Genomic DNA, 10087 nt, shown 5'->3' with positions numbered 1-10087 from the left:
ACCCATTCTGGTAGCAATTATCAAGCAGTTCTGGGGTGGGCTATGAAGCAAATCCTTAGGGGTTAAGAGAAGTGGTAGGGGAGAGTTCCTGGTCATCTCCTTGCTCCCCTGAAGTCATGGTGGTAGAAAGCATAGGAGGCAAAAGAACCCTAAACAAACATCCTGCTTCTACTCATACATGCAGAGGAAATGGTGACACTTCATATTCAGGACTCTTAATGTGGAGAAACAGGGAAAACAATATAGCTACTTCATTTTGTTTTCCTATCTTATGATATGAAAAGATAGCTGGAGACTTCTCTCTAGTAGTAGTTCGAGGAAGCGCTATAGAGCTCCTAGCAGCCAGAAGGGGTGAGTAGTGGGTACACTCTCTCTGCTTTTATCAGGGGATGATGAGCTGAGTTCCCTCACTTTAAGTCCTTTCTACCACCTGCAAAACTGGCAAATAATATGTCATTGAATAGGTGTTTTCAGCTGTTCACATATTACACTCATTAAGCTAAATTCATCTCTGGTGTCACTCAAATGGTTCTAAATAAGGGGAACCAGGTAGAAGTTGGGTCATCATATGATTGCTCCTTTTCTAAATAGCTAATGTCTACAATATGAATCATAACAGTACTATATAACATTTACAATGAAAACCTTATGGCAAGGACAGACACCTATTAATAAGGCATTCAGCACCACAGTATATTACTCAGAGTTGGGTGAATACTGCAGTACATTTTCCAAAGATATTCATTTTAATTTTTAAATTAATTTGCTTTGACCATGTTTACACCCCCTTTGTGAATACTTTACTGAATGAAATTCTATAATGGGAATGAACATGAAAAACATATTTTAAGTTTGAACATTTGTCAAACATGAACTTCAAATTTCATAACCAAACAACAACAGTACACATGTAAGTGCATGAATTTTACACTTGATTCTGCCATTCAAAATCTGCATTGTTGGTCAGTTTCATAAGTTATCCAATTAGGGAACAGAAACACCACCACATGACTATGCAACCAATCAACATATGTTGAAATATGATTGTGTGCAATTAACTATTCCCAGATGATCTGCAGACCCAGAATTATTCATGATTGTTTTCAGTGAATAATTCTGAATAATTAATTAATTTTAGAAAGATGCAATTTTTCTTCAAAAACAATTCACAAACAAAAAGAGAAGCAAAATTCTTAGACTAAATTGCTTAATCTGAATTATTTGCCCAGATCTATTAGACAGTTTATTTGCAGGTGTGACTCTAGAGTATTACAAAAGCTTCTCTCATGCACTCCTTGTGAGTAAGAACCATGTACCAAAGATGAATGACTGTCAACCTAAGGATCCATAAAAAGACATGCTCTAGTTAAAACAAGAATTAATGCAGGGAAGTCCTATGGCTGGTGTTATCATAGAGAAAGTCAGACTAGATGATCACAATGGTTCCTTTGCACTTCTATTAACACCTTTCATGAAAGGATCTCAAAGTGTCTTTAAAATTTTAATTTTCAAAACATTACTTTATTTACATAAGTAGTATAGTCTTTATTTGATAAACAGTATCTTAGGTAAAAGCAAGTTAAGCACTTTGACCAAAAGTCCTAACAAGTCACTGGGCAGAGCTAGGAATAGAACTCCCAGTCAGGCCCCTTCTCTGATCAATAGACCATAACAGCATGCCTGACTGACCATCCACATATTACATGTCATTATTGTGAAAATTTCTTACAATTTCAAATATGTACAATTAGAATTTGTTGTTTAATTAACTATTCAGATGAGGTGCTCTAATATACTGCAATAAGTGAACATCCTCACAGTGAACAGATTAACTGGCATAACTAATATAACATATGATGTTGTTTAGATAGGTGGAAGACCTATAGTAATTCTCACGGTAGTTAAATAACACCAAGAATGATTCTTGGAGCATTACTCATTTAAGTAGACTTTATTTGCACACTGTCCTTGAAATCAGCATGCATTAGAACTGCAGGCTTGCAACAGTAATATTAAGCTCCATTATAAGATTTGGTTGCTTGAGCTAAGAGAACTTCAGGGACTCAAATTCTGATCCTGTAAACACTTACCAGGTGACACAGGCTTTTTCATGTGAGTAGTCCCCTTGACTTCATAGTTTGAGTCAGACTACTCACAGGAATTCTTGCAGGATCAAGTCCTCAGCCTTTGATGGGGGAAAAAATAGCATGATTTTTTCTCCTTTAGTTTCAATGCACATCTCTGAGCCTTCAAGGAAAACTCTTACTATCTAATTTGTACAGCAAATGACAACTGAAAAGAGTCAGCGGAGGTCGACTGCCACTCATTTAATTTCTCATGTTAGGAAGCTAAGAAGGAATTAATCGGTTTTACCCAGGAATTACAGCTTGAGATTTTGAAAGAAAGGGCAAAAAAAGTCATCCTTACAGTTCTGTTTTCTATTTACTGCACTTTAAAAATAAATATCCCTTGGAGGAAAAAGTTCTACAGTAATGACTCCAAACTTGGACTAAATATGCTATAGGGACCAATCCCAATTTGGTGGGGATGGACTGGATGACCTAACAGGTCTTTTCCATCTGACTTCTATTATACTGTTAACTTTTTAAGCTATAATGGCATTACTACAGGGTTTGAGGCTCATGTAAGCATCATTTCAATGTAAAAGTTACAAGCTGGCACGCCTATTCAGATCAAACACATATTGAGAGTTTTGCCTGATTAAGGGCTACAAAATTGGGCCCAAATAACTAAATTCTTTCCACAATGTCTACATTTGTTTTTTTAGATCTTATGAAAAAGCAACTAATACCACTCAAACTAAAATCACCTGTGAATGATGCCTCTCATCTTTAAATCAGCTAAAGTTTAGTGTTTTTGGTGATAGTATAAACACTGCCATTCCTTTTTAAATTAATATTTGATTTTAATATGCATAAAATATCAGTTAATACCATAATAAAACATTGGAATGAGCTCACTAAAGATATATAATATTAAGTGAAACAAAATATTGTACAACTTTGTGATTTAATGATGTAACACACTTCAAAATTTCATCCAGAGATGAAATCGGGTAGGGAATAATGTACATAACATACCAAAAATGAGGAATTGTAGTAAATAAATTACTTTTATGCTTCCAATAATTTTAAACATTTAGTCATGTAGTTTCATTCTCTCCTGCCATGCTTGAAGCGATCTGCAGCATTGTTTATTATTGTGTTACAAATCAGCATTTAGTTTTTAGTTTGTTAGTTTATTTTGGAGAAGAAATTGCTTTGGTGTTGTTACAAGCAACTGGAAGCAGTTTGATCACAGCAGCTGGAAGGCTGAATTTTAAACTGGAAACACACAAGTTAGCATTACCATCCAAAATCAATTAAATAGTGTCTCCTAGTGGCTATAATCAGAAATTGCACCCTGAACACTAATAAGCAGGAAAAAAAACAGGAGTACTTGTGGCACCTTAAAGACTAACAAATTTATTTAAGCATTAGCTTTCGTGAGCTACAGCTCACTTCTTCGGATGTAGCTCATGAAAGCTCATGCTTAAATAAATTTGTTAGTCTTTAAGGTGCCACAAGTACTCCTGGTTTTTTTGCAGATACAGACTAACACGGCTGCTACTCTGAAACTAATAAGCAGGCTCATTACGGAGGAGAAATCCTGCTGAGAAAATGAGAAGCATAGCAATGGGTGATCACAAAATAATTTTCCTTTTTTAAAAAAGAAATAAGTCTGAAGATGCTTCTTTCTAAAGCTGTGCAAAATATTCAACTCAAATATACAATGGACCTAAAATCAATCTTGGTTTGAGTTCAATCTACATTTGAAACCAGCACTGCTTTGTTAGAACTTTTTGTGTGCATGACTGTGAACTGTCCACAGAAGTTTTCTACAAACTTTTTATTACCCTATCTAGGTATCTGTAAGCACTTTGATGCTATTCATAATGGTGTATTTCAAGTTGGTGCCAGGGTATTTGAGAAAGGTCACATGTAGTATTTCTCTCTTGGTCTCTGGTTGGCTGATCTTCTTCCAATTTAACAGGAGCATCCTCTGACCAGAGGCCATTTTCAGTTGGTTTTTCAGTTAGAGAGGTTGAATTTCATCTGAATTCTCTGATTTAGTTGGAGAATTCAGGAAAAAAATGCATTTTCCTCCTAGCTTTTTGTTTATGTCTGACTCCAGCAGGCCTAATATGTGGTTACTTTCTTTCATTGCATGGGTTTGTCACACCTATCTGATTATTATGTTATATTCTGACTCTCACATCATGTTGTATCGTGTCATCATCAGAAACTTCCCTGCCCCCAAAAGAAAGAGAGTCAGAAACAATGAGAGCAATAAATTATACAGCTATGTGCAAAGCAATAGGGGATTCTTCCCAAACAGGCAATATTATCATGGGACTGTAGTTGAATGTGGGAGAGGTTGAGTAGGTGCAGAGGCCATTTAGCTTCCTTAGTACTGAGCACCTCCTCATCAGGCAGGTCTCCCTTCAAACTCAGAGAGTTGCTGCCCAAAAGGTGCTTGTGACATCTGCTACTGATTTGAGAGAGGAGTAATACAATAATGTATCACCTTATAAAAGAGCTGAGGAAGCTGATATGGAGACCATGAGTGAGGCAGATTGGAGGAGCACGGGCTACCAACATTGATGAACAGGGATGAAAGAACTTCAGTGCCCAGGAGGCACTTAATTTACCATATGGCAAGTACAAAAGGAAGATCCTTACAGATTTATTTTCCAGTACAGCAACGTGGACGAGAAGGAGTTTTGATGGGGCCGGAGACATCCCCAATACCAGGCCCACACACCATACATGGGGTGGGTTTCTTGAGAGACCTGAGTTTTTACCCTTAGAGTGTGGAGCTGATCAGAGAGCCAAAGATCAGAGGTGAGATGAGGGCACTCCCTGTGGAGCAGGGCTAAGCAAAGGGTTGCCTACAACAACAGTGTAACATCCACCTCCTGTATTTGCTTCTCCATAGGGAGTTTGGGGCTTAGCAGGGGTCCTGAAACCCTCCAGCTGTAATCTTCATGAATGTGGATTTATAGTGAATGTGGGCATTGTCCACTTAAGTAGAAATATCCTTCCAGGAGAGACTACAGAATGAGATAAGAGCATGTTCTAAGTCAGTTGACCCCAGCTTGATTTGGAGTGAGTGGAATAATCCTGACCGAATACAATCCCCTGACCTTCTGCCATCAGACTCCTATGTATATTGTGGCTACTGTTGACAAAGGCTGGAGGCTGATAGAGGGGCTGCCAGTCCACCCTGGTTACAAGCCCCCACCAGCTAGCTGTAATGGGCTGCTCTTCCTGCAAGCAGTGGACAAAGCAGGTTGCTGCCAAAGATGTTAGAAGGGAGCATGACACAACTTTAAATGAGCCTGTTCCCTAATTGATCAGCAATGTAACAACAAAACAACGTTAACCGGGACAACTTTAAGTGAGGAGTTACTGTACTTCTCATGCTACTCTGTCTGACAGGGACCAACTCTTTTAAAGACAGTTGATATTAGCAACCAGAGCATTACCTGGGGAGATATTGTGCACTGTGTCTTTGATAACATAGTTGGCTATTAATCCTGAGGCAATCCTAGAAATGGCTGCAGCTGGATCCCATGCTACAGCACTATGGAGAAGGTTTTTACTGAGCCAGTGCAGGCTGTGAGAGTGATTTGTCAACAGAGGAGACAGTGCCTACAGACAGGGGCGGCTCTAGAAATCGGGCTGCCCCAAGCAGCGCGGAGCGCTGCGCCGCCCTTCCCCGGTCCCGCGGCGGGTCCCCTCTTCCCGCGGCTCCGGTTGAGCTCCTGCCGGCATGCCTGCGGCAGGTCCACCGGACCCCGGGACGAGCGGACCTCCCGCAGTTATGCCTGCGGGAGCTCAACCGGAGCCGCGGGAAGACGGGACCCGCCGCAGTCATGCCTGCGGCAGGTCCGCTCGTCCCGGGCTCCAGTGGACCTGCCGCAGGCATGCCGGCGGGAGCTCCACCGGAGCCAAATGCCGCCCCCCTGGGAAACAGCCGCCCCAAGCGCCTGCTTGGCACGCTGGTGTCTAGAGCCGCCCCTGCCTACAGAGTCCTAAGTGGCTGCAAGCACCTGTTGAATAATGGTAGTTGCTCCAAAGTGGTTTTAAAGCCTGGAAGAATGAACAATAGAGTGGTGCCAGGAGGAAGCCAAATCTTGCAGCCTATCACCCCAATGACTGCATTTCTCAAGAGATGGATGGACTCTGTAGATAAAGAAGGAAAGACTCCTGCTAATGAAGGCTGTGCTCAAGTAACCAGACTTTCAGACACCACCTTCTGTTTGTGCTACATTCTTATAGTGTTCTAGTGATAGTTCTGGAAAAAGTGCTAAAAAGGTATGCAACTACATCATGGGGCTGCTCCCTATGCTAATTAATGTTAGTTGTGTGAGTTTTTTTAACATTATCTGTGCTCAGAGAAAAACCTATATGCTCCTATACACATTACATAATATGATTTCTGCTGGCAGGGATTAGGGGAGTGCAGCACATTCTGACCACACTGCTGGACCTGGAAAATTCACTATGTCAGGAGAAGATGGCATAAAACCAGTTAAGTGCCATGTGGGAGTCCCTTTTGCAGGAATAATTCCCATCAGCTGCTTTTCCAGAGCAGCGTAAACAGGGGCGGCTCCAGAGCCCAGCGGGGCAAGCACCTGCCTGGGGCGGCCCTTTCCCAGGGGGGCGGCAGGCTGGGCCGGTGGACCTGCCGCAGTCATGCCTGCGGGAGGTCCACTGGAGCCCCGGGACAACCGGACCTGCCGCAGGCATGACTGTGGACGGTTCGCTGGTCCCGCGGCTCGGCTGGACCTCCCGCAGCTATGACTGCGGCAGCTCAACCAGAGCCGCCGCACCAGCGAACCGTCCGCAGCTGCGGGAGGTCCAGCTGAGCCCCGCGACCAGCGGACCCTCCGCAGTCATGCCCGCGGCAGGTCCGCTGCTCCCGCGGCTCGGGGGCGCCTTCCGGGCATGATTGCTTGGGGCGGCCAAATTTGTAGAGCCGCCCCTGAGCGTAAATATGACTTAGTGAAAGGTAGGATTTGACTCCATTATATCAATAGAGACCTGGTTTTAAACAGATGCAACTGCATTAAATTAAATGGATGAGCACTGTTTACACCTGGTTTTGATTTAAAGCACATGTCTGTATTTAATTCTGCCCCATGTCCATATATTGATTTACCTAATAATGACCCTCAGAACACATTGGTGCTTCTTTGGTCTCTCCAGTCATATGTTATATAGTGTAGATAGGCAGGAAAAGAATCAAATTAATTAATTTGGGTTTTGTGCTTTTCAGCAATTTGTCTATAGAATGGAGCTCTGTCCCAAGTGAAACTAGGGCAATGCTGGAATTTTTCAATGACCTGAAGTGTTTCTTTGGCATGCAGGATGCTGAGTGACTACAATCAATATGTGCCACACTGAATAGTTGATAAATTGGAGTGTGTTCAGAGAAGAGCCATGAGAATGATTAGAGCAGGGTTTGGCAACCTCTGGCATGCAGCTCTCCAGGGTAAGCACCCTGGTGGGCTGGGCCAGTTTGTTTACCTGCTGCGTGGGCAGGTTCAGCTGATCGTGGCTCCCACTGGCTGTGGTTTGCTGTCCCAGGCCAATGGGGGCGCCAGCTCCCTCAGAGCCATTCATGGATTAGAGTATTAGAAAACGTGCCTTACAAGATCTAAAAGAGCTGAATCTATTTAGCTTAACAAAGAGAACGTTAAGGGGTGACTTGATTAGTCTTTTAGTGTCTAAATGGGAAACAAATATGTAATAGGTTCTTCAATCTAGCAGAGAAAAGTATGATTCGGGTGGAAATTGAAGCTAGACAATTTCAGACTAGAAATAAGGCATATATTTTTGACAGTGAGGGTAATTAACCATAGGAACAACTTATCAGGGGTTAAGTATCAGAGGGGTAGCCGTGTTAGTCTTGCATCCGAAGAAGTGGGTATTCACCCACGAAAGCTCATGCTTCAAAACGTCTGTTAGTCTATAAGGTGCCACAGGATTCTTTGTTGCTTATCAGGGGTTGTGGTGGATTCTCCATCACTGACTATTTTTAAATCCAGAGTAGATATTTTCTAAAAGATATGCTCTAGGCATTATTTTGGGGGAGTTCTATGGACTGTATGGTACAGGAGGTCAGACTTAATGGCCTTGGAATCTATGAGTTTCCACACTTCATCCCTCCACCTGCTTCTGTAAATAGACAGAATTCTCAGGAGGATTGCACTTCCCAAAATAGGCAAGAGCAAATACATTACTGAACTTTAAAATACAAGTGGCTCTGACTCATCTGAAAGAACAGTTTCTCTAGCCCATAGTGGCATTGTCCAGATAGCTCAATGTTTCTGTCTCCCCACAGAATTACTCTATTTCTTTTTGATCTGTCTAATCTCATATTTGACAGGCATGTTAGAGGAAAAGTTCAATGACAATTTGTTTCTGACTATTCTGGGTGAAGTACCTATGATGTACTCTGCTTTTATTCTTTGTCTCAGCAGTTATGCAGAAATCTTATAAAGCTTTCTTTTGGAATTCTCTAGCACCTGATCATACAAAGCAGCTAAGGATGCTCCTGCATCTACAGTTCTATGGGTCTCTTTGCATCCATCAACCTAATCTTGTAAAAATTTCATGATATTTCGAAAATCAGTTCCGAGTTAAGTTAGAAGTGCTGTCTCTGTTTGATCTCAATAGGCCAAATCCATCACTGGAGTGAGTGCAGCTCCCATGGGCTTCAGTGGTTCAATTCCAAGACTGAATTGGGCTCACATTTTAATTTTTTTCTCACTTGAAAAACAACAGCAGCAACAAGAAGTGAAGATTCTATTTGTCTCTGCTGACTGCGATGTCTGAAATAAATCAGTGTCTGCCCAGCAACATCAACATTGCATTAACTTAGCCCAAAGGTCCTGCCATTCACACTGTCAGGCAAAATTGGAGCAAATAATCTCATTCACTCTCATTTGATTAACCCTTAATTTTATTACAATAATTGAATGACACTAACTAAATGTCATGTCCGTGCTGGCATAACTGATCACCATCCACTGTACCTCAGACAGAACTTCTCATTTTCCCTCCCAAATGCTCTCCTCTTCTGTGACCACAGACAGCTCCACCTTCCTTCTCATTACACAAGGTCACAACCTCAGTGTCACATCATGGAGAATAAGTCCATCAATATCTATTAGAGCATGGGGTTCCATCCCTGACCATCTTGGCTAAGTGTCCCTAAGCCTCTGACTGCCAGATGCTGTGACTGGATGACAGGGGATGGATTACTTGAGAATTGACCTGTTCTATTCATTCCCTCTGAAGCATCTGATGTTGGCCACTGTCATAAGACAGCATGCTGGGCTACATGGACCATTAGTCTGACCCAATATGGCCATTCTTATATTGGCCTCAGTTCTCCTTCTCTCCTTACATCTAGCTTTGGTTGCCTCTTCCTCCATAACATTTCTAAATGTCATCTTTCCCATTACATAGACTGCTAAAACACATGTCCATACCTCAATTGTCTCTCACTAAGTTACTACAGTTGCCTCTTCCTGGTATATTGGAGGGTTCGGTATTCCCAAATCAGAGCGTATATAACAGCTAGGTATTATTATTAAATTCCTTAGCTGCAAGTCAAAAGGCATAGGGGCAGGATTCTGTGAGCACTGCATCATCCTGGAACTAATGATTGAGGTGCTGGAGCTTTTACCACGTCTAACCACAGTGAAAGCTTCGGTTTGCATCTCTCTCAGCTTTTGTGATGGGATGTATAAAACCCTTCTAGTCTTTGACCTTCGGTGTCTCCCCTCACTGCAGATGCTTCAGTGGAATGCAACTGAAAGGACTTAATACTACAAGCAATAATAAAGTAGAAGAGTGTTCTCAAAGTTAGGAAAGTCAGCCTGCTACAGGTAGGAGACACACCTAGGGTATGTTTACATTGCAGCAGGGAGCCAGGTAGGGTGACCAGACAGCAAATGTGAAAAATTGGGATGGGGGTAGAGGGTAATAGGAGACTATATAAGAAAAAACCC

At 42.0% G+C, this 10087-nt stretch overlaps 1 protein-coding gene across 1 annotated transcript in view; it reads left to right on the top strand.

Moving 5' to 3' along the window:
• The first annotated feature begins 6207 nt into the window (after positions 1–6207).
• The window catches only part of DIS3L (DIS3 like exosome 3'-5' exoribonuclease), a 36067-nt gene continuing 32187 nt past the window's right edge, over positions 6208–10087 (top strand). Inside the window, exon 1 of the mRNA XM_039492306.1 lies at positions 6208–6380. The gene's annotated coding sequence lies outside the window, so the exon portion shown is untranslated. The remainder of the gene's footprint in view (positions 6381–10087) is intronic.

The sequence above is a fragment of the Mauremys reevesii genome, linkage group 10, assembly GCF_016161935.1.
Source record: "Mauremys reevesii isolate NIE-2019 linkage group 10, ASM1616193v1, whole genome shotgun sequence".
Lineage (NCBI taxonomy): Eukaryota > Metazoa > Chordata > Testudines > Geoemydidae > Mauremys > Mauremys reevesii.
Note: the sequence above shows the minus strand (reverse complement) of the source record. Positions and strands in the feature narration are given on the sequence as shown.